This window comes from Pleurodeles waltl, chromosome 6 (assembly GCF_031143425.1).
Source record: "Pleurodeles waltl isolate 20211129_DDA chromosome 6, aPleWal1.hap1.20221129, whole genome shotgun sequence".
Taxonomy (NCBI): Eukaryota; Metazoa; Chordata; class Amphibia; order Caudata; family Salamandridae; genus Pleurodeles; species Pleurodeles waltl.
This window is the reverse complement of record NC_090445.1, coordinates 1,557,304,259-1,557,329,850: the sequence shown is the minus strand read 5'-3', so window position 1 is coordinate 1,557,329,850 and position 25,592 is coordinate 1,557,304,259. Positions and strand designations below refer to the sequence as shown.

Below are 25,592 nucleotides of genomic sequence, written 5' to 3'. Positions count from 1 at the left end.
TTCCACGCCGTTGCAGTCTGGTGCTTGCACAGCACAAACGCCAAGTCAGTAAACCTGTTGAGATATTTGTCAACTTTGGCTCTGGGCAGATACCAAGTAAGCAGAACAGTGGGTAGGGCGAGATCACAGTATCCACCACAGCAAAGGTGTACCGCATCACCTCCTCCCACACATGCTGCACTCCCAGGCAATCCCACACCATATGAAAAAATCCTATATGTGGCGTTCTATATCGCAGGCAGCTTGGGCAGGAGGCCTTGGGGTGTAAGATTTGTTTGGTGCAGAAAATTAAATTGGGTGAAATGTAACTGGGAGTTATGCGAGACATCCTTAAACATGGAAGGTGGAGGTCTGCTGTCCAGCGGTCCCTGGATTTAGTAAATGCCCGCCACCACTGTCCCAAGAGAGCTGCATACAGTGCTGTAATAAGGCAATGAGTGCCCGTGTGCGAGTATAGTGTGGAGCGGGAGCGCAGTCACAGGTCCTGTTAGCTCTTGCCACCAAGTCAATGTCAGTGCAGGGTGGACAGCCCCATAAGTCAGGAATTGTCTTGCTGGTATATTAAATTGTGTGCAGATTTCCGCAAACTGACCACGTTGTGATGTCTGGTAAAGTTTCGGAGAGCCGGCCATTGCCACACTGGAATTAAGTAGTTGAAGGAAGAACCCTGCGACCCTGAATATATTTCAGTCAGCAGTGTCTGACCACTGTCATCTGCAGCGTTTCAGGTGCACTGGGACCAGGGACTGAGAACCACATGTTGATAGGAGTCTCAGATAAAAGGTGCGAGACCCCTGGACGCTAACCATAGGAGGCTGAGCCGAGCCACCTGAAGGGCCACCGTAGTTTGTCATCAGCAAAATACAGTTCAAAATTAGGCACCAAGTCCACCCTCAAGCAAGGGGTTGCATAGCCCATCTAAAGCCACCCTGCGTCTGCTCGTGCCCCATATCAATTTCACGAGTAGCAATTTAAGATCAGCAAAGAAGTGCAAAAGGGGTATAAGTGGGAGGGATGAAAAGTAACACAAAAAGCACAGCGATATTAGCATCTCTGAGATGGCCACACATCTTATCAGTGACAGAGGAAGAGATTTCCAGAATGAGAGCAACCCACGTGTCGAACCAAGGGCCCTGTAAAGAGTCCACTCCAGAAGGTTCGCATTTGAATGATAGATCCATATTTCTAAGTATTTAAATGTGTTGTGTTACCATTGAAGGGCGACTCTCTAAGGCTAAGAGACTGCGTCAAGGGGGAACAGGCAAGACTTAGCCCAGTTGACCCAGAGACCCACCATCACTTCAAATTGCTCTAGAAGTGACATCAACTCCTGCAGCGCAGCTTCCAAGTCCTGTAAGTAAGTAAGTGCATCATCCATATAGAACAATATCACATGGTGTCTACCGTGAGCTCCAACTCCCCATTTCTCTCCCCCCATATGTAGCCTGCACACCAGTGGCTCCATGGCTGGGTCAAAGTGTAAAGGGGATAATGGGCAGCCCTGCTTGGTGCTCCTACATATGGTAAAGGTGTCAGAGATATACCGGCCCCTTTTGACTCTAGAGCTGGGGTGCCCATATAGGGTCTTTAGTCATCGCAAGTAGCCTGGCCCAACCTGCATGATCCTGAGCGTAGTGAGCAGGTAATCCCACCCTAAGGTGTTGAAGGCTTTTTCAATGTCAAGAGAAACTGCCACTGGAACACCAGTGGTGTTCAAGGCTACTCCGAGTAGCTGTAACAAGCAATGAATATTAAGAAAGGCACTGCGCCCCGGGATAAAGCCTGACTGATCGTCATACACAAGGGTGCCAATTAGCAGCAACAGTCTATTCACCAGTACTTTTCCTAAAAGTTTACAGTCCAAATGTAACAGAGAAAGCAGGTGGTATGAACGTGCATCCATAGTCCATCTTGGGAAGAACCACAATGAGAGCCTCACAGAGTGTGTTGAGGAGGTACCCAACGTCATAGGCAACGTAAACTTCTAAGAGTTTGGGTGTCAAGATAGTGTCATAGTTGGCGTAATATTCTATCAGGAGGCCATCGCTACCCGGCGTTTTGCCATGAACTATCTGCAAAATGGCTAGACGTATCTTGTTTACCTGAAGGGGAGCATTAATATCAGCTATTTCACCTACATTTAGCTCGGGAGTGGCAGCTCTTGTACATAGGCATGCAGGATGGGTTTAGAAGGGCCCAGCAAGACTGCGTAAAGAGAGCTATAAAAACCCACAACAGCCTCATTAATGGTCAACCCCATGTTGACGATCATGCCCTCATCAGTCTGCGACACACCTCCCCATGTAACTTAGCAAGGTATTGATTGTAGACAAGCCTCCCCAGTCACTGTTCCAAGTCCCTGTGTTCTCTGTGCAGGTGCAGCAATGAAGCAAGCTAATCAGGGGAACGTGGTTGGTCCAATTCCAAGCTCTGCATATCACATTCCTAGTCAGTATGTCTCTGCGTAGCATCTATTGAACACCCCAAGAGGTAACAATGCAGTATCTGGGTATATCGGCTTCATGCGTGTCCCATTCAGTCGCTCTATCAGAGGTGGATCCTGTATTGAGCTCGAAGTAAACTGACAGACACTCAGCTAAGCCCTCCTAAAACAGGTGACCAAAGAAGGAGTCAGTATGCAACCGTCAAGTCGTAATTTTGGGATGGACGTGGCCCCATTTTGGGATGGACGGGGAGCAGCAATAGTGGTCAGTGGTCAGAAAGTGTACTTGCAAGATATTCTGTGTGCAGGGTCGGGGAGACAAGAAGGGTGTTTAAAAGAAACAAATCTATACAGGTATGTATGTCGCGTACAGGAGAAGAAATGGAGTTCTTGCGTTCCACTGGATGCTGATGGCACCACAAATCGCAAGCTTCATGATGGGCCAACCAGTCACCTAGGTGGGTAACGTTCCCCGGCATGGGACCGAGCAGTGTACATCCACATCGAGGACACAATTGAAGCTGTCCTCCCACATGGTGGGGGTGTGTGGTTCGCGCAGCAAGGACAGTGTTAGTCCATCCATGTAGGCTGAATGGCCCACATTTGGGGCATATACAGCCACCAATGCCAAGGGTCTACCGTCTAACCTCCCCTCAAAAACAGCATACCTGCTACATGATCAGTCAGGTGGACATCTGAAACAAAGGGAACCTCTACGGTGACCCAAATTAGAACCTCCCCGGGTAGATGGCGATGTCGTGGTACCATAAAGATAGCAAAGCAGCATATCTGTAGAAAGCGGGAATCCCACCCCTTGAGTGACAGAACAAACAGAAACATGGGAAACAGTCCCAACCCACACCCCCTCACAAGGAATCGAGCTCCTCCAGTGCCATAAAACAAACAAGCAAATAAGTAAAGCAAAATTTGAAGCATCATTGCCAATAGGTCCAATACCCTGCGCTAGGGTGTGGATGTAAATGTTTTAGATCACATGGTAAAGTATTCCATACAGAAGTCCCCATCAATCCACATTGGCTCTCCCATCCCCACTCCTAGTAATCTGTCAGAGCCCACCCAGGTGAAGGAACAACCAGCTTACCCACAGGAAGAAACAACAGGTGAAATTCAAAAATCAACAACCGTATGGGGCATCACCATTGGGTCTCAGTCGCCACTTTATCATCAGTCTGAGGCTGTGTCCGAGGCTTCTCGGATCTCAAGGTATCAAAAGGGTTATGTAGGTGGTGAAGAACCCTCTCAACTGCCGTGCACATTCACTGACTGCTTGTTCTGAGGATGGATAGGGGTAGGGTTTTGCAAGGTCTGTGTCTCCGTCATCATGCAGTGAGCCAGTTCCCAGGATCCTGGGTGAGGTAAGCATTTTCAGATGCCAAGCCTTTAGCGTGTAGCCAGGTCCAAGCGTCTTCGGGAGGCAAGTGGGTCTCCCCACCATCTGTGACACCAAGCTTAGCAGGAAACAGCAAGGCACAGGTGAGTCCTGATGTGCGCAGCTGAGCCTTCACCACTGTGCATGAAGTGTGGTGTCATTGTACCTCCACGATGTAGTAAATATAAGCAGTGATTTGTGAGTTCTCAAAGCATCAGGGACCCTTAGCATGAAAAAGCTGGAGGAGCAGATCCCTGTCTCTATAGTTAAGGAGTCGGATGATCACGGGCATTGTGGAGGCTTACCCTGGGCACAGTGGGCTCGTTCAATGGAGAAAATTTTGGGGTCCACAGAGCTAGTGCATCCTCGGACAGCCCCTGCTTAAGGAACAGTTCCACGTTGAGACCCTCAGTGCACCTGGAAATTCTACAAAGCACCCATTATTGCGCCAGGAGCTACCCTCTGCATCTTCTGCTGTGTGCTGCAAGGATACAATGTCAGCCTTCATCTCTCGCACCTGGGATTATAGGACTTGTACTGTTGGATGTATACTAGTTAATGTGGATTCAATGACATCCACCCGCTCAGCCAACTTGCGGTAGTCTGTGCGAAAAAATCCAATGTCCAGGGACAACGAGTCAATTTTAGATTCAAGCAGTTGAAGGAGACATGATGCCCTGCACACCACAACGACATCATGCATCAAGCCGAAGGACCTATGCCTCAGGTCCAATCCACAAGGATGAGGGGCCAATGAAGCACTCGTTACAAGAGAACCTGCTGCTCAGAGATCACCACCCAGATAGATGCCCCCGGATTGGGGTAGTGCAACCTCCCCAAGTGTGCCATCCAGCTGATCCTCCGCAAGAGCCAAGTGTCCCAGGGCCATCCTGCCAGAGTTCACGAAGGTATCCACGTAGGTAAACACAGAACCTCTGCAGTGACAGCGTGGGGGAGGCAGAACGAGGAGCTACAGGGGTTACCACCCACAAATCAGGAACTCCAGGGAGCCTCAAGGCGAGCCCACAGCAGGGCACCTCGTCCCCAGCGCACAGTGTACACACAGAGGGTCCTGCCAGGGAGAAGTGTAAAGATTTCACTGAGGGGGGGCTTCCATCTTAATGCAGCCTGAAACCAGCAGAGGTTCGATCAGTTCACTCTCCTGCAGCCCAAACTCACCCAGGGAAATGTCAACCGCAGTATATGTCACCTCAATGGGGCTGATGACTGTGGCTCTGCCTCGAGTGAGAGCAAGGTCAGTCCAGGCCGGTCTGCACCCTACGGATGTTGTCACCCCTACAGGCTGTCAGGGTTCGGTCAATTTGCACGTTCTAGCTGTCAGGGGCAACGAGGTCAAATGCTCATTGCCAGGAAATCATCCTGCGGCCTTATTGGGGCCACGGCACAGCGCAGGCCCATGCAGCCCTGCGATGAAGTCGGTACAGTGGCCACTAAACAGCCCGTTGCTGAGCAGTCACCTCGTGCACAGCCAAGGGAGATGGGGAGGGCAATCAGGGGCCCCCAGCAGCACCAGTGTGGTCACAGGGACCGAGGATGTCTCCGTATAATGCAGGGCTTGGATGCAGCCTAGTGAAAGATGTCCGCCTTGACTGCCATCTTGGCCACGCTCCCTCAGCAAAATACCTAAATGCATGAATATCGGCGGTGGGGATCTTGGATCAGATGGATTAACTTGCTATAAAGGAACCTCTGCAGCTTGGATCAGATGGATTAACTTGCTATATAGGAACCTCTGCAGCTAGGGATAAAACAAGGAGGATGGTTTTGCTATACGGCCCATTCCGTTGGGGACCCTGACAGAACAGTCCCATATTCACTATGCTCTTGCAATAGAACCCTTCACAGAGTCCTTAGAACTATAAAAAAAGATAGGGGAAAACTGCTTGAGGATGGGTCACAAGTGATCTTGCTTTATGCGGATGATGTGCTGCTGTTCCGGAGCGATGGTTTGAAGAGTCCACCACCCACGGTTGGCTATCTTGGAAAGTTTGGTGTAAGAACTCTGTGTACTCTATTGATCAATCCACGCAGGAAAGCCCTACATCACTGTCTGCACATGGTATTACCTGGTAGGAATATATGTTCCAATACTTGGGTGTCAGGATATATCACAGAACAGAGAATCTAATGGCTGGAAATCTGGTCATAGTGCTGGGGAACATGAAAGGCAGTATGGGCCTTTGGCAGTCCTTGACACTGTTGGCAATGGGCTGGGTGGCACTGATTAAAATTGTTACATTTCCACTGCTGCTTTATAGGTAAGTCATTTCCATTCTTCTCAGGTGCAATCCTTATTCTCTTTCAACTCAACATAGACTTCAGCCTCTGGCTCATTATCCGGGTCATGATATTGCAGAAAGTGAGGATGGGTATGTGGTTCAGTAGGTGTTATCTGCTTATCACTGTCCAACATATGCAACTTCTTAAGAACATCGACTACTAGTCGATTGGCACCACAGAATACAAGTTTCAAATCTTCACGAAGTAAACGTGGCAAGGATTCAATATACTTTCCAGAGTGCTCTGAGGAGATGTTTTTCATAAGCTCAGAAGTTGGCATACCCACAACTTCCAGGGTCCTCTTTACCTTCTCAATAATATAATTTCCAGGAAAAATGGCCTTGCCTTCCTGTAATTCTTCCACGATGCACCCGGCAGGCCAAATGTCAAGTGTTTGATTGTAGAGCAGTCAATTTTACAGGATGTCTGAAGCGCAGTACCACCTTGTTGGTTCATATCCTATAATTTATTTTTCTGTTTGTTGGGCTAACCAAAAATCTAAAATCCTGAGCTCACAGTCTTTGTTCACAAATAGATACCTGGACTTCAATCTCGGCATATAATCCCAGCCGAATGACCACACTTAAATCCTCGAAGGAACGAGTATGTAAGAAAATGTATGTAGTCATCTGCTAGCTTCTGGCACTTCACTACATTATTGAAGTCAGCAGCCATCACATTTGTCAAAAGGTAAACTTCATTAGTTTTTTCATGTTTCATGTGTGTGAGGAACCTCAGTTCCTGGGTAAGATGCTGGAAGGGCCGCAGACGCTTTTTCAATGCCACTTTCAAACTCGTTTTGCTATCATGTGCTCAGCAGGCGAAAGCCATGGGCACTGGAGTCCACTGGGGTGAGCTTAGTATTGTACTCGGACACCCCCCACACCGTCCTGCTGGTAGAAGGCCACGTTTGTCGACATATTCAGGCAGCGGCTGCACCAGGCACCTCTCACAGTGAGGGCTAGAGTCTGCTTTATCACTTTGCCAGCCCACGATTTGGGTCTCCATAAACTGGTTCAGACACCTAGATACACAGCACTCGGAATTTATCAGGACTAGGCCCATCAAAGAGTGGCTTTGAGCACCCTGAAATTACCAATAGCCGAAGGGGGTCGGTGTTTATTACCTGGCAGCACAGTTGCAGTGATTGGCTAGATGGCTGGATGGTGGCTCGGATCACGAACTGCTTCACATGAGAATGGCAGTATCCATGGGCGAGCTCTTTGCGTCTATTCTGTAACTTAAGCGGAAGGTCTGCTTCCCATTTCTTTTTTTACGGTACCACCAATCATCATGTCAGAGAATGTTGGGGCCACAATGCCATGGAGCCGAACTACCAGACGTCCTGCAGTTATTATTTACAGCAGGCAATAGTCTCAAACTCATCACTTTGCTCTCTTTCCTTGTGGAAATGGCTATTCCTGAATTTTACATCTTAATAGAAAATGGAGGGGCCAGCGAGCAATTTACTGGAAAGGAGTGGGAGATGATTTAATTACACACGCAAGGACTCTAGCAATGTCAGGTTCAAATACACACGGTTCAATTATGTGCACATGATCTATATGACACCTAAGAGACTGCGGGCCTCATTTATATATTGGCGGAAAGTGTACTGCATCGCCACAGTGATGGAGCACCCTTCCCGTCACCATATTGTTCCACCCCTTTGATGTATTATTATAATTATTATTATTATACGTGCATTGTAAATCGCAAGGCCAACCAAACAAGGGTTCCCAGTGCTGGTCACCTCCTGTAAGCAAAAACTAAGCAGAAGTTTCTGAAACAGACCCAGGTAATAAAAAAATAAATTAATGTAAACAGCCAGGTTTTAAGCCGTTTGTGAAAAACCATCAAAGAGACGCAAGCTCTTAGTTCCAGAGGCAAGGTGTTCCAGAGCTCTGGGCCCAGAGCTGTGGGCGGACCTTTGGTGTAACCGTGGAGGAGACTCCTCTGTCATGGTTACATCCCTCCGATAGCTTTGGTGTAACCGTGGAGGAGACTCCTCTGTCATGGTTACATCCCTCCCATGCCCGACAGAGTATGGGCCGGAGAAGGTTGACCTGTAGGTCCATCCGCCTAATATAGATGGGCGCACAACATACAGGTCAGTTTTCACTGCCCATCAGTGCCAGGAAAACCCTGGCAGTTAGGGGCTGTGAAAATTGAGAGGAGGCATTATTTTTTCATTGTGAAAAACAAAATCCAGCTTTGGGGTTATGTTTTTGCAAATAACAAAAATTGTAATTTTGCTGTAGGGCTTCATCATGTTTGACGGAGCCTTATGGCAATGTTACAATACATTGGCAGGAACCGCCATGACAGTGGTTCCTGTCAATGCTTGAAATGTCTGCCGGCTCAACAGGCATTTCAAAATTTGGTCGTCAAGACCTCCGCCAGGGAGAAGGAATAATTTACTCCGTCACCCTGGCGGAGGACGGCCAGACTGTCAAATTATAAATCGAGCCCTTAGTTTAATACGGGAAACAGACGATCTTAGCTGCCCTCGATGTAGCCCGGGCAGAGTAGATTCCTATCTCAAGGTCTGGATCTGCTTGAAAGTGCAAGTATTTTGTATGGGGTGGTTGAACCACAGCAGTTCTCAGCACAGGTTTGCACACTCCAGAAACATGCCGCCTCGATGTTTATTCAAGAGCAAAGGCTAAAGAGCTGGTACCAGATTCCTAAGTCTGCCACCGATACTGCCCATCAGATGCATAGCTGTGTACTGGGGAGAAGCATCTCCTGTGGTTAAGTGGCCCCGTGATCTCAATAGATGGACTGAAGAGAAGAGGCATATCTTTAATAAGGGAGCAGTCTACAGGTGGGTCAATGTCCTCTCTAATATTAAAGCTGCCACTATAACCCACTGAAATGGGCCCCTGTCTGGGAACTTATGTACTCACAAGGAGACTCTAGTCTTACCCCTCGTCACCTTGTGGCGGGACCAGATACTAGATCTACTCCCATAAACAATCTGCACCCGTAATAGTTGTGTTCATCTTTCATTTATTATTATTAAAGGTTCACTTGTTGCACATGAATCATGTGTGATAAACTGCTCACCTTCTCTTCTAAGGATGACTGCTGTTCAATTAAATTGATTGTATCACTTACATGTTAATCTATTTAACTATAGACTGTCGATGTACAGTCCTACTGGATTAACACAAAAGTTGGATGCTCTCTGCTAACTATCGTTGCCAACCTTATGCAACAGCAGATGTCAGACATCTGATGTCCACGCCTTGCGAGAAGTCCCCACACAAAAGTTCCCTACCTCAATCAAAGCCCCCCCCCCTTGTAACAGAGGCGGGATCTCCGTGCTGTGCCAGGGATGTTCAATTTATGCTAGGTATCCACTTTTTATGTCTGAGGTGCCCACTTGCTCCTACGGCTGTTGACCTGTTAAAAGGATTCCCCACCATCAATATTCCAGGGGGGCACCAGATGCCATAGATGGTCACTAGAAGTGAGGAGTCACCTCACGTGTCACAAGTGACCTTCAGTTGCCATAGATAGGCCTTTGCCAGCATACAGAGAGATACATGCAAGTGCACGCACACATACACGCATGCGCACCCATATTCCCAAGAGCAAGGAAGCACTACAAAATAACGACTAGTCCCGTCCTGGGGAGAGGATCATGTTGTAAGCCGCTCCTGGAACAAAATATGGTGCTAGGTCCTCCCAAGGGTCGCAAGACAGAGAGCTGCACCCATCAGTTCTCAGCCTCATGAGCCCTTTAGAGGTCTCAACGCCAGCACCCAGGGAGACTCATGAGCCCAGTGGAGGTCTTAGCGTCAGCACTCATACAGCGTCATTAGCCGAGGAAAGGGTTTTAGCACCAGCAGCCACTCATGAGCCTAGTGGAGGACTTCGCTCCAGCACCTAGGCAGCCTCATGAGCCCAGTTTACGTCTTAGTGCCAGCACCCAGGCAGCCTCATGAGCCCAGTTTACGTCTTAGTGCCAGCATCCAGGCAGCCTCATGAGCCCAGTTTACGTCTTAGTGCCAGCACCCAGGCAGCCTCATGAGCCCAGTTTACGTCTTAGTGCCAGCATCCAGGCAGCCTCATGAGCCCAGTTTACGTCTTAGTGCCAGCATCCAGGCAGCCTCATGAGCCCAGTTTACGTCTTAGTGCCAGCACCCAGGCTGCCTCATGAGCCCAGTTTACGTCTTAGTGCCAGCACCCAGGCAGCCTCATGAGCCCAGTTTACGTCTTAGTGCCAGCATCCAGGCAGCTTCATGAGCCCAGTTTACGTCTTAGTGCCAGCACCCAGGCTGCCTCATGTGCCCAGTGGAGGTCTAAGCGCCAGCACCCAGGCTGCCTCATGTGCCCAGTGGAGGTCTAAGCGCCAGCACCCAGGCTGCCTCATGTGCCCAGTGGAGGACTTAGTACCAGCAGTCAGGCAGCCTCATGATCCCAGTGTACGTCTTAGCGCCAGCCCCCAGGCAGCCTCATGAGCCCAGTGAAGGGTTTTAGCACCAGCAGTCAGGCAGCCTCATGAGCCCAGTTTGCGCCTTAGTGCCAGCATTGAGGAAGCCTCAAGTGCCCAGAGGAGGTCTTAGCGCCAGCCCCCAGGCAGCCTCATGAGCCCAGTGAAGGGTCTTAGCAGCAGCAGCCAGGCAGCCAGGGTGATGCAGGCATAGAGGAGGAAGGGCTACTGTAAAACACTGGTTGAAATCAGTGCAAATTATTAATTATTGTGAAAATGCTACACATGTATCTTTACTAATCACAACAAACAGCATGTGCACAAACTGACGATTAGACATTAATAGCACAGAAGCATATGCCAAAGTGTGCAAACCAATATTATGAGAGGTGTCCATTGTACGTGACATGGGCACTGGAGTTAAAGTGCAACTGGGAGCATAGATGCACAGAGCTGACACTACTGCAGCTCCACCCACTAAGAATCTGCAAATAAACAAGAAGTGGTTAAGAAGATCTAGTGCATGTTTGCACACATTTGGGGTCAGAAAGTATTGCCGAAAGCTCTGCAGTTTTATGGGGCACGCTACGGCATCCAGTGGAAACGTGTTACAGTTTGAAGGACATTTGAAGGACAAGAGGGCGAGCAGGGCCTACAGCACACAAACCCTCAAACTTTCAACTCAGTCCCCTTCATGACAAATGGAAGGGACATAGATGGACACTTAAGCTTCCTTACCTTTTTTGCCTGGCTTGAACATTGATTCCCCAGCTCCTGCGGTTGATACTTAATGCACAGATGTCATTTCAGGATTTCCCAGCCGAGGCTAAGGTGTGAGGTGTTTGGGACTGTGTGCCCTAATGGCGAACTTGAAGACATGCGATTCAGGATGGTTTAAATTCATATTCATAGATTCGGAGCACCTTTATCGGCAGGACCGCTCCCTATCTAGGATACAGGCTCATCAAGCCTACTTCTTTGTAAAGGCCGTCGGCGCACTAAGCCTCAGAAAGTGGCTGAGCTTTCAGGAGGAAGTAGGGTTGAGAGTCTGTCCCTCGTTGGACTGTGGTGGTTAGGGAAGCCTGATAGGTCAACAAGCAAGCTTAACACCCTGGTGATGGCTTCTGGTGTGGTACATGGTCACGTATTATATGTTGTATTCTCTATCATGGCCTCAAATCTCAACAACATATCAAGTAAGATTGTTCTTCATCATACCGCTGCAAGGGACAGCTGGAGCATGTTGCATACTGTGCCATTTTCCTTTGTCCATCCTCGCTTGAAATGTTCTGGAGCTTACATGCCTAGAGACTCAGACATCAAGCAGCTCCCACACAGAGCCTTGGGAGTTAATTCTTCAAAAGTTTACCAATATCGTCCCTAAAGCACTTCACACATAGGAAGTGTGGAGCCAGCCAGAGACTTTCCACCTTTATTGCCTGGTCTACTACTTTTATCCCACAATCGTGGATTCACCCTCAGACTTACTTTTCAAAGTTACCCTGTTTTTATCTCTCCTGGGCTTTTAACCACGCCCACTGCACGCCCATCACTATCACTCATTCATAGGCCTGCCTTTCAAAAATCCTTTATCATCATTGGTAAATGCTTTACGTTTGTCCCACCTTGAGCAGTTTTGTTACTGCCTTGTCCATCAACCCTGTTACTTGGCGAATTAAACGTTTGCTGATATGTTTGACTGAGAGCGAACTTCTTTTCCTTTTAGTGTCTCTCCTTCGCGCTCACGCTCATGGTGGCGGTGACTCTTTGAATTGACTCACTTATGTCAACTGTTTTACTTTTCATCTTCAATTTATGCAGCAAGAAAAGTCCAGTTAGGAATTTACAACGCTAATAGCTCTAACTCGAGCAAATGCTTGTTTCACTGTTTAACTTCAGCACATCCTCAGCTGCCTCAGCGTCTGGATCCTCAATTGCAAGAGTGCTCAATATCTTAACAAAGGACCCCCAAAATGTTTCCACTAATGGAACAAGAACTCTGAGGATTAGGAGTGTATGCACTCCAATGAGGGAAGCTACTCACCACTAAAGTCACAATAGTTCCTGTACATAATTACGTTTGCTTATGTTCCTTGCCTAATACCAGTTCTTCACTTTTAGTAAGAATAAATATCGTCTATCAGTTTATACATTGAACTGCCAGGTTCTAATTGCAAAGAAGTGTGTATTCTGCATGGGAGATATAACAGCATGTCACTTGTGTCCCATTGTCGCCTATTGCACCTACCTTTGTACAGAACTTTTCTCTCTATGTTGTGAAATGTACTCTCCAGTCATTTCACATCTATGAGGGGAACCCTGAACAAAATCCCTCCCCTGGAGACAGTATATTTTGTACCAGTCCAAAATGCAATTAGGATGCTGATCTTTCCCTGGGCCATATATCTCATGGCGTAGGAAGCGCCTTATCACCCCAAAGTGGTACCACAGTTACAGGAAATGTGGTTTGTTAATTTAGGAAGTGGACGCAAAGTAGGAACAGTGATAAGGCTGGGAAAACGCATCAAGTAACAAGACACCCAACAGTTCAGAAATGAGGCTTGAACCTCCCCAGCCTCACGCGGGATGCGGGAAGGAAGGTCAATGAGGGGTGCTAAGGGATATCAAAGCACACAGTAATGCGAGCCCAAATAACAGACGAAGTGCAGGGAAGGAACAACCCCATGGCTTGAAGTGGCTATTTTACCTTACCACACATAGGGTTTAGGGGAGACTGGAAAATTAAAATGAGGAAATAAGTGACATGAATGCACCCAAAGACCTCCACCTCCAAACCACACGTGCTTTGTGCAGTGAAGAATCAAAGCTAAAGTCTAGAGAGCCAATTCTCCCCTCCCACACAAGTGAGTCATAAGAGGATTCAAAGTCAGTGCATCACAGCAGCTTTAGTCACATTCTGTTGTTTAAAGCCTTTTGTGTGTTTGAATGCTTTGTTAAATAGGCATAATAAAGGGATGGGTGAGCAGGGCTCGGTAGCATTAATCCTCCAGGCAATTACAGTTCACATTAATTCCTCTCATTTGTGGGGTAATAAAAGCTGGAGCAGTTAATGAAAAGCGTCCTTCAGCTTGTTCAAATGTAGGAGGGCGAATTCGGTACTGAACAGGAGACAGCTCGCTTAATTACTATGCTCTGCCCACCAGCAGCGCTTCCAAGTTGTTCACAGACATGAAAAAAAGCATTAGCAAAGCCAGTAGGTCTGGGGCTGTCTGCCAGCTTTTTGGCTGTGTCAGTGATTATTTCTTTTTGTCACGGTTTTTTTCGTTTTTTTTTCCCTTGAGGAAGGGATCGACCCTCATCAATATTTAAAAAAAGAGAGCACAATAAAAAATTCTGAACTCTGGGCATGAGATACTATTATTCAATGTGCAAAAAGTGGTCGCAAATTGTGCACTGATTTCTTTTTACAAATGGATTTTACATTTTGCAAACCAACCTATGAACTAATAAGTCAGTTCACAAAATGCCAAATTCCAGGAAGTCACAGAAGGACCTTCCTAATTAATATTCATTAGGCAGGTTTCCATTTGCGATACCCGTGATTGGCTGCCTTCAATGGACAGAAGACCACCTGTCCTATGATAGTATTCCGATTCGGAAAACCTGATTTATTAAAGAAGCAGCCCCATACCTTAAAGGAACAAGAATTTCTGTCTTTTGTTTTTTGTTTTTCTCTCCCAGAGGCGGCCAGCACGATACTCAAAGGGTAGGGGCCCTTCACACTTTGCGTATTAGTTACCACCCCAACCTGGAGGTTGGTAACTCATCAGTAGTTTGCAAACGCAGTTGTAAACCATTGATATTACTCTTTCCAAACTGGGAAGGAGGAAGGCGACGCCCTTTCATGCCCTCTCCTATTTGCGATTCGTAAATGATTGTAAAAGTCCTTTTGCAAATTAGAAAGAATGTTCCGACCTATGAAAGGGCTTTTGTAGCTAAAGAAAAGCTCTGTGATCAAATTGCAGGATTTGCGATTGCAAAAGGGCTTTGAAAACTAGACCCCAAGTGTAGTCACATTCTGTCTGAACAGTGGAATAGACAGATTTTTTTCAGGTCTAATAGAGTACGTATTGCCCTTTTACTTTACTTCTATTGAACACCTGCAGTCATCAGACTTTTCATATTTTTTTCAAATGAAATGTACTTATGTTGAAAAACAAAAATAATACAGAACCCTATATATAACAATGGCACACACTGAAAAAAAGCAGCAGTCATGAGTGTGGAGAACTATGGCCCTCATTCCAACCCTTGCGGTTGGTGTTAAAGCGGCTGTAATACCGCCAACAGGCCGGTGGTAAAAAAAAAAAATGGAATCACGACAATGGTGGAAACCGCCAACACATACAGCCACTATAACACTCCGACCGCCATGGCGGTAGCAACAAACACTGCTGCGGTAACCACCAACAGCTAGGCAGAAGACAATGTACTGCCCACCCCATTACAACCCACCCATCCGCCAGCCCATGCTGGTGTATCTTCTCATATATCAGGAGTACCAACGGCGGTGACGACAACCACGGTGAGTACAGCACCTAGTAGACAGGGGGGGGAGAGGAAAAAGAGAGTGACACATGCACGCAACATCCCCACCCCCACCCTCACCCCCAACACCACACACACAAACACATGCAACAACATTACATATACACCCTGTAACCCTCTGAAAGAACGCAAGGACAAAATGAATTGAGTCAAATTAGTATAATATTAGAATTTTAGAGAAGTACGTTCATAAATAAATAAACAGTATGTACAATATATGCAATATATATAAAATGAGGGACAATGTCCACACAAAAACAGTTCGTGGCCTACAGGGCCATAATTCATGGGCTAAGCCCACACTTGACTCGTGCCTCAAAATGGAGAGAACAGTGCAGAGGCATCAGGTCGAAAACACACAGGCACCTCAAGGGGACAGGGAAGGTGGGGCACCTCAGCCGGAAGATGGTACAACACCACTGCTCCTGGAGGGGGCTCCATGCCCACAGCGTTGTCCTGGGGAGTGCAAGGCCACAGTCTCTCAAGTCTTTCCAGTGGGTGATTTGCCCACTACCTCATCCTGGGGAGTGCAAAGCCACTGTCTCTCAAGTCTCTCAAGTGGGTGGTATGCCCACTGCTTGCTCCTGGGGAGTGCAAAGCCTCAGTTTCTCAAGTGGGTGGTTTGCCCACTGCCTGGTCCTGGGGAGTGCAAAGCCACAGTCTCTCAAGTGGGTGGCTTGCCCACTGCTTGCTCCTGGGGAGTGCAAAGTCACAGTCTCTCAAGTGGGTGGTTTGCCCACTGCTTGGTCCTGGGGAGTGCAAGGCCACAGTCTCTCAAGTGGATGGCTTCTTCCACTGGTTCTGGAGGGGGCATTGTGCCCAGTCTGATTCATCCTGCCAAGGATAGGGTGAGTGGATGCCTTTCTCCACTGGTTCTGGAGGGGGCTTTGTGCCCAGTGATGTAGCACTTGGGGGGTGCCAGGTCACAGTCCCTCATCTGGGTGACAGAGCCACGAGATTTGCAGTGGTCAGGATGCATGATAGTCCATGGAGACAGGGCTACAGTCCATCTGCCGGCGGCTATGGCTGCACAGTGGTGGTAGTGCCGGTGCTGGTGGGGGTGCTGCCAGTGGTGGGGGGAGGCTCCAGCCCTTCTCCTGCAGCCTCAGATGGCTGCCCACTGGGGCTGCTGCTGCTGGCAGTGGTGCTACTGTCAGCAGAGCAGGTGGCAGTGCTTGCGGCAGGGCTTGAGGCGGTGCAGGTGGCGGTGCAGGCAGTGGTGGAGGTGCTGCCAGTTGTGGGGGGAGGCTCCAGCCCTTCTCCTGCAGCCTCGGATGGCTGCCCAATGGGGCTGCTGCGGCTGGCAGTGGTGCTACAGTCAGCGGTGCAGGTGGCGGTGCTGGCGGCGGGGCTTGCGGCTGTGCAGGTGGCGGTGCTGGCGCAGTGGAGGTTGCCGGTGCTGCCTGTGGTGGGGTGGGGCTCCAGTCCTTCTCCTGCAGCCACGGACGGCTGTGCCCTGGGGCTGCTGCTGCTGACTGTATTGGTGCTTGCAGCAGTGCAGGTGGCAGTGCTTGCGGCGGTGCAGATGGCGGTGCTGGCGGTTGTGCTGGTAGCCCCCAGGCCCTCACCTGCAGGCTCGGACGGCTGAAGTGCCTTGGCTGGTGTTTTGTGCTCCTTCCTGCCTTTGGCAGATTGTGGTGTCACCTTAGGTCTGGCAGCTGGAGTCTTTGAGGTGGCCTTGCTGGGTGGTTGTGGCTCCTTCCCCTTACTGGATGCTGTCTCCTTCACCTTGCCAGGTGGCGGAATGTTCTTTGCCTAGGCAGGGGTTGGTGGCACACTGGCTGGCCTGGCGGGTGCCCCCTTTGAGCCTCTGACAGCTGCAGGAACCACAGCGGACGTGGACTTGGTGGCTGAGGTTCTGGGCTGGGTTTTGGCCACCCTGGCGCGAGTGGAAGGATGGGGGAGTAGGGAACAGGTGAATGTTGGCTAGGAAAAGCTTCTTAGGGGCATTAGGGTGGGAAGAGGGTGAAGGTTTGGGAGTGGAGGAAGAGGGAGTGCTTGTAGGAGGTGTCAGTCTGCTGTGTTTGGGTGCAGGTGCATGAGCTGGATGCTGTTATGAGGTGGATGGCTGTTGGGTTGGTGTGTGCTTGTGTTTGTGTACTTTGGGAGGGGGGTCACCAACACAGTGGGAGAGGACACAGGGGACGTGTGCATGGATGTGGGGGTGTTGACTGCCAGTGAGGGGTGTGTAGTGATGGGCGTGCTGGTGATGGAGGTAGTGTATGAGGATGTAGTGCATGCAGGTGTGAGTGGAGACGCTACTGGGAGGGTGGTGGAGGACGAGGAGGAGGGGGATACAGTGGAGGCAGTAGATGTTGGTGTGTCTACATGGGGATGGTGCTTGTGTGAGTGCCTGTGAGATGAAGTGTTGTGCTTGTGTTTGCCTGAGCCACTTTTGTGTGTTGATTTGGGTGAATGCTGGTCTGAAGGTGTGCTTGGAATAGGCTGGGGTTGAGGGGATTGGGACTGGGTAGAGGAAGTTGGAGGGGGGAGGCTAGAGACAGGGACAATTGCTGCCATCAGTGCAGAGGCCAGAAACTGAAATGCTCTCTGTTGGCCCGCCACGCCAGAGTGAATGCCCTCCAGATATGCATTTGTTTGTTGCAAATGCCTCTCAACACCCTGGATGGCATTCAGAATGGTTGACTGCCCAACAGTAAGGGATCTCAGGAGGTCAATAGCCTCCTCACTGAGGGCAGCAGGGCTGACTGGGCAGGGCCTGAGATGCCTGGGGCGAAGGAGATGCCCACCCTCCTGGGTGAGCAGGCACGGGAAGCATTCTGAGGGGCTGTTGGGAGGGTGGTGCCGGTATGGGGGGTGGCAGCTGTACCTGTTGTTGGGGTGGGCACAGAGGTGTCTGCCACCGCCAGGGAGCTTCCATCGGAGGAGGAGTCGCTGTCTGTAGTGTCCCCTCCTGTCTCCGTCATGGTGCTCCCGTCGCCCTCCGTCCCACTGGTGCCGTCACCCTCGGTGGATTCGGCCTCCAGGACCATGTGGGATGCAGCTCCCTCCGTCGCCGGTGCCTCTGCTCCTCTGCCAGATGATGCTAATGCACACAAGGACAGGGTGACAAAACAAAAATATGGGGAGAGACAGAGGATACACTTGGTCAATGTCAGCAACAACACTACAGTTGGCGTACACAACACACAGGGAGCTGCCCTATGCACTACCAGTTACAATGCTAGTCACCAGCCCATGGGGAACATGGCATAACGCCATCAGCTGCACACCTGAAACCCACAGGACCCTGCACAGTAGTAGATGCCCACTAACACCAGAACACCATTGGGTTTAGAGTGCTTCAGAACCTGCCCAACAAGGGACCTACCCTACCATGTTTGCCCTGGCCTATGGGCACCCACAGTCCACATTCCCCACCCAGGTAAAACCTTAACGCTCGCCAACTCATGAATCTGAATTTGTACTCACCCCCTTGTGGCTGATGTGATGCCCTCAAGCGCCCATCCAACTCCAGTTAGGCCACCGCCAGGATGCAGAACATCAGGAGGGTCAGGGTACGACGGGCACCCCTTCCTCGTTGGGAGGCCAGCCCCAGCTGGGCCTCCGCCGTCTTCCGTGCCCAGCGGCGCATGTCCTCCCACCATTTGCGGCAGTGGGTGCTCTGCCTGTCAAAGACCCCCAGGGTCTGTACCTCCTTGGCGATGGCACGCCAAACACCCTTTTTCTGATGGGCGCTTACCTGCAGGAAAAATACAGAAGAAAAGGGATTAGTAATATCGTCCGGACCGTCACACTCATGGCCCACCATATCCCTCCCATCTACTAACGCACATACAGTGACCACCATACATGCAGCACTCTGCCCAGGATACCTAAACACCCCCTACATGTGGCTTACACACACAGCACTCCATACATTCATGGCCCACACATCATGCTCACATTGTACTCACCTGTTTGTCTGGAGGACCAAAGAGTAAAGTGTACTGGGGTAGGACCCCATCCACCGGTCTCTCCAACTCCTCCGCAATAAAGGCAGGGGCCCTTTCCCCAGACACATGAGCCATTGTCGCTTCCAGACACAGGTCACAGCAGCACTTGCAGTGTAGGTCCTCTCCTGTTGAAGGTCAGGTAGCAAGTGACTGAAGAGATAGAAAATGGTCGTCACTTCTGCGGCGGTGCGTGGCTCCTGGAACCCATAGGGCCCAATGATAACCAATGCGAAGTTGCACGGTGGTCATCGACCGCCTACCACAACGGCGCACAATGCCATCGGAATTACCTAATTTACACTTGTCCCATATCACAGGTCAAGCAGCCGCCATTTCTGGGAGGCACAGTTGATGGCACCTAACTGCGTCACAGCAGTCATTGGCACATCAACTGACTCTCGGATTCACATACTGGTTCTGTAAATGAAGAGATGCATCATTATTGCAATTGATGTGTGAATATGACCCTCTGCTCACCGTTTTCCTCCCTATGCTTCAACCGCTGAGGATGAATATGAGATGGAGACATCCTCCAGTGTACAGACCCCTGGTGGACCTTGCGACAATGGAGGACAGACACATAATCCTAACATACAGACTTGATCGGGCCACAATCCAAGAACTGTGTGCCCAATTGGAGCCAGACCCAATGTCAGCTATCTGCGAGCCCACAGGTATTCCCCCTCTAGTGCAGGTCCTGTCAGCGCTCCATTTCCTGGCAAGTGGTTCCTTCCAAACAACAGTGGCCATGGCATCAGGGATGTCTCAGCCAATGTTCTCCAACGTGTTGACCAGAGTGTTGTCTGCCTTGCTGAAACACATGTGCAGCTACATCGTATTCCCCCAGGTGGAGGATTTGGCCACAGTGAAAGCTGACTTTTATGCCCTGGGACATATCCGCAACATCAATGGTGCCATTGATGGTACACATGTAGCATTTGTTCCCCCCCGGAGAAATGAACAGGTGTTCCGGAATAGAAAAGTTATCACTCTATGAATGTGCAGATGGTGTGTTTGGCTGACCAGTACCTCTCCCATGTGAATGCCAAGTATCCTGGCTCTGTGCATGACGCCTTTATCTTGAGGAATAGCAGCATGCCATATGTGATGGCTCAACTCCAGAGGCACAGGGTGTGGTTAATAGGTGAGCCCAAAGTCCTCACCCTGTATATGTTGGTGTCTGGGTATGGGTTGTCCCTAAGGGTTAGTGTGTGTCTAACAGTTGTCCCTCGATATTTGCAGGTGACTCTGGTTACCCCAACCTCTCATGGCTACTGACCCTAGAGAGGAATCCCAGGACAAGGGCAGAGAAACGTTACAATGAGGCACATGGGCGAACAAGGAGGATTATTGAGAGAACCTTCGGCCTCGGGAATGCCAGGTTCTGGTGCCTCCATCTGACAGGTGGATCCCTGTACTACTCACCCAAGCAGGTGTGCCATATCATCGTAGCATGTTGCATGTTGCACAACCTGGCCTTGAGACGCCAGGTGCCTTTTCTGCAGGAGGATGAGCCTGGAGATGGTCTTGTGGCAGCGGTGGAGCCTGTGGACAGTGAGGAAGAGGAGGCAGAGGAAGAAGATGTGGACAACATAATATCATACAGCAGTACTTCCAGTGACACACAGGTAAGACACTGTAACTTCACTTTACTTTTCAGTTTTCTGTTGGACATTGTACATGGCAGCCTGATTTCCCTATGTCTATGGCCACTTACTGTACCCTTTGGCATCTCTATTTTCAGATCTCTGTGCCCCACTCTGGCTCCTGGTATGTTTACTGCTGCCCACTACAGGTCATACCAATGTATAAACTACTGTACATATGAATTGCAATGTTTTCAGAATGATGTACTAATACATATTTCAATCAATTGACAGACTCCAGAATTGTATTTGTTCCAAAGGTGTTTATTTAAGTGCTAATAAGTAAAGGGGGTTGTGCAATGGGCTGGGGTGATGGTGGAGGAATGTCCAGTTCGAGTCCAGTCTCTTGGTATCACAGGTGCATTGTCCAAAGGGGCATATGAAGGGGAGCAATGGCAGTTCAAGGTGGACAGGGTGACAGAGTGGGACAGAAGGGTGACAATCAGGAGAGTCTTATTTCCTGGCGGGGATCTTGGCAATGTTCTCTGGCTTGTACCTGGATTGCAGGGACTGTTTGCGGGGTGGTTCACCTTCTGCAGGGGTTGGGGAGCTAGTGGCCTGTTGTTCCAGTTGCGGGCCTCCTGTCCACTAGCACCGGCGGAGGTGGAGGGCTGTTCATCGGTGTGGCTAGTGTCAGGGGCCCGTTGTTGTGCCACTGCCTCCCTCATGTTGTTGGCCATGTCACCCAGCACCCCTGCAATGGTGACCAGGATGGTGCGGATGTGTTTGAGGTCCTCCCTGATCCCCAGGTACTGTCCCTCCTGCAGTCGCTGGGTCTCCTGCAACTTGGCCAGTATCTGGCCCAAGGTCTCCTGGGTATGTTGGTATACTCCCAGGATCCCTGGAAGTGCATCGTGGAGAGTGGATTCCCTCGAAATGTCCTCCCCCTGTTGCACAGCAGTCCTCCCAGCTTCCCTGTTGTCCTATACCTCTGTCCCCTGAACCATGTGCCCACTACCACTGAACCCAGGTCCCTGATTCTCTTGGGTTTGTGGGGTTGCCTAGGGTCCCTGTAGTGGTGGACACACTGCTGATTGACGTGTCCTGGGGACACTGGTATGGGCCTACTGGGCGGGTGCTGTGCTGGTGTTTCATGAGGGCGGAGACTCTGTGGTGGTATGGGACTGTGGCAGGGTAACCGACTGTCCAGAGGTCCCTTATGGGCCAGGTTGGTCATCGTGATCTAGGCGTGTAGAGCTGCTGTCATCACTGTGGGCCTCTTCTTTGGGGGGACTGGATGTTGGTGGCACCTCCTCTCCGATGACGTTGAGTGGGGGTCCTGTGGGGATGAAAATGCAGTGTTATTGTATCTACGTGTGCCATCTTCTGCATTGGTGTGTTTCCCTGTATGGTTGTGATTGACCTGTCAGCTTTGCTTGTGTGCGTGGTGAGTTTGTGGGCTAGGTGATTCTCTCTAATGCGCATGCTTTAGTGATGGGTGTCCGTGCAGGTCTGTGATGGGTGTCCATGCATAGGTGTTGCATGCAGGGCTTGGTATTGGGATGGGTGGGTTGTGATAGTGGGGTATTTTGTGAGATGGTGGAATGATGGGGGTGAGGGTAGGGGTAGGAGTTTGTGATGGCAACCAGGTAGGGTGGGGGATATAGTACTAAAGATTTGACTTACCAGAGTCCAGTCCTTCTGCTACTCCTGCGAGGCCCTCTGGATGCATTATTTCCAAGACTTGCTCCTCCCATGTTGTTAGTTGTGGGGGAGGAGGTGACGGCCCACCGCGAGTCCTCTGTACGGCTACCTGGTGTCTTGCCACCACGGAACTCACCTTCCCCCGTAGGTCGTTCCACCTCTTCCTGATGTCATCCCTTGTTCTGGGGTGCTGTCCCACGGCGTTGACCCTGTCCACAACTCTCCGCCATAGCTCCATCTTACTTGCAATGGACATCTGCTGCACATGTGATCCGAATAGCTGTGGCTCTACCCGGATGATTTCCTCCACCATGACCCTTAACTCCTCCTCTGAAAACCTGGGGTGTCTTTGGGGTGCCATGGATGTGGTGTGAGTGGTATGTGTGAGGATATGTGGGGTGATGTGTGGGATGATGTGTTGTGGTGTGTGCTGTGAGGTGCATGGATTGTGTATGGGTGATGGTGTTCTGTGGCTCAGATTGAGTGGGTGCTCCTAGCTTGTCTCTCTCTCTCTGTAGGCAATCTTTTTTTTGTTGAAAGGGTTGTGGGTAATGTGGGTGGGTGTTTTTATAGTGGTGTGAATGTGTGGGTGTGGTGTGTGTATGTGTGTCAGGTGTGTGTAGTTTGAATTGTCCAATGTGGTGTAGTTTTGTTAGAGTGTGTGTATTTTGAGCGCGGCGGTGTGTGAGGCCAATGGTTTACCACGGTTGAAAGACCGCCGCAGTGATTCGTGGGTCCTGATACTGTGGACGTATTCATGTTGGCGTAACGGTGTGGGTTTTGGTACCGCCAGTTTATCACTGACGTTTGGTCTGGCGGACTTCAGTGGGTGTCTGTATAGTGGCAGATTTCTATGTGTGGGCCATAATACCCGTAGCGGTATACCGCCAAGTTCACGGTATGTTGGCGGCCGTCAGCACGGCGGTTGGTGGCATTTACAGCCAAGGTTGTAATGAGGGCCTATATGTGGATGTTTGGATGTGGGAAAGGGAGTGAAAGGAGCCTTGTGTTGTACAAGAGATCTTTGGGATTGGAAAAACTTTTCGTGGTTACTGGTCTGTGTTCATCTGCTTGGACTGTCCCTCATCTCAGTTAGGAATATTTTTCTGGAGCCAGGTTGGAGCCTCCTCCTTGTAAGAACCTCCCCTACATAGCTCTGGTGAAGACCCCACTTTGGAGGAGGCAGTTCACCATGAGGTGTGCATGGCCGCCCTTAACAGTCGAGTTACAGGGAATGTGCCTCAATTAGTTTGCCTCTATTTTACCTTGATGCTGTTGATGTTTATAGTGGTTGATATTGCTCTTGCAAATAAGATTTCCTTTGTCTCGGAAACTGCAAAGCAGTTGCACCTTCTTTCTCGGGAGGAACATAGGTTTCCCTAATATGTCCTGGAGTGTCCACCCTAAATTACCTCAAACTCTTTGGTTCAGAGTCACAAGGATTTAGCTGTAAATTCGTTTTTTAGTACTACCAGCTTACTGCTGATTTCCAGGATTAAGCCAGGAGTGAGCCCATTATTACCAAAGCCAAAGTACTACTGGCTTACTCCTGGGCGTCAATACAGGCCAGGAGTACTAGAAGAGTAGTTACACCATTCTCACAGTAAAATCTTTGCAAATTGTTTTTGTTTTCCAATAGCTCTAACCTTGTGCAGTGGCATTTGAGCATGTTACAAAAAAAACAGAGCGTGTTGCGGGGTTTTGTTTTCCCTTTTTAGGCACAGGGAGGTTAAGGTCCTTATTTACAGTTTGGAGGATAGGAAACTCTGTTATAAACATGGCATATATCCCAACCGCACTATTAGAAGTACATTATAGCCTATGGCACTTCAAATACAGCAGACAGGATATTTGTCTTGTTTTGATGGAGTATCCCATCCTCCAACCTCTAAATAGCCTCCAGGGGAATTGATCAGAATCAACGGATGCTGATCCGAAGCCAGGATTCAAACCTGGGGCCTTATTTATACTTTTTTACTTTTTGCACCAAAACGTTTTGCACCGGCTTGCACCATTTTTTAGCTCCATCTGGGCACCATATTTATGGAATCGTGCAAGCCGGTGCAAAGGGTAGGCTAGCATTAAAAAAAAATGACGCTAGGCAGGTTAGAGTCAAAATAAATTACTAACCAGATTAGCGTCATTTTTTGACGCTAAGGGGCATATTTATACTCTGTGCACTGAATTAGCATCATTGTTTTTTACTCTAATTCGGTGCAAAACGAACTCCATAATTATAGTTTGGTGCAAGCAGATCAGCCACCATACGGAGAGACAGAGGCTATGCTACGGAGAGACAGAGGCTACGCTACGCTACGGAGGAAGAAGAGGAAGAGGCAGAGCCTGTTACCGCTGTTGTAATTTCTCGCCGCGGCTACTGCTCACCACGGCTGTTGCTAGCGACTGCCGCTCGTCTGGGATTTTAGGATTTTAGACCACTTCCCGATCCCTGCCCGGCCGCCGACAGCGCCGACAGCTGGTTGTGGCTGTGATTTGAGGTGAGCACAACGGACACAGCAGATACGGTGCCGCTGTTTGCCTGCTAGTGCACAGTGGCAGTGCACAGTGTGCTGCCGTCGCCGCTTAATGACCCACAGGAGGGTCTGTGATCTTGGTGGCCCGATAGGAGCGGAGGCCGGGGCCCAGGTAGGGGTAGAAGCTGCTGGAGACCGTGTCACAGCCTGTGACTGGGCTGCATCCATGAAGTACCCATGAAGCCACTGTAGGATTTCAAATATAGATATAAATATATAAATATATATATATATATACGGAACTGCTGGGCTACCATCAAAGGAAGGCTAGAATTAAAGGACAAATTAGAGGTGTTCAAGGGCATTTGAAGTCAGAGCGTGGTTTGGCTTGGAGCTTACTGGGGTGGGACTCGTGGGTGGAGTTGAGCTGGTGTTGATGTGGAGGCCTCGGTCTTGCCCCTGAGTAAGGCCATTCTGTGTTCTCCTGTGCTCCTGTGCTCCTCTGTCCCCCCATATCATTGTTCTGTCTAGCAGCGAGGAGCAGCAAGTTGCTGAAGATCCCTGTGGAGCTCAGGCTACAGCAGACTTTGTGAAGTTTGAGGAAATTCCCCCAGAAAATGACCAGCTACAATTAGATCTCGGCAATAACAGGGCAGTAACAGGGCCATAACTCCTGAACGATCATCTGAGGACCAAATTGATTGGCAAAAGTCTAAGTCTAAGGTGTA

General features: G+C 49.6%; 1 pseudogene; it reads right to left on the bottom strand.

Moving 5' to 3' along the window:
* Positions 1-6,087: 6,087 nt before the first annotated feature.
* Positions 6,088-25,592, bottom strand: part of LOC138302234 (mitogen-activated protein kinase 11 pseudogene) — a 34,674-nt pseudogene continuing 15,169 nt past the window's right edge.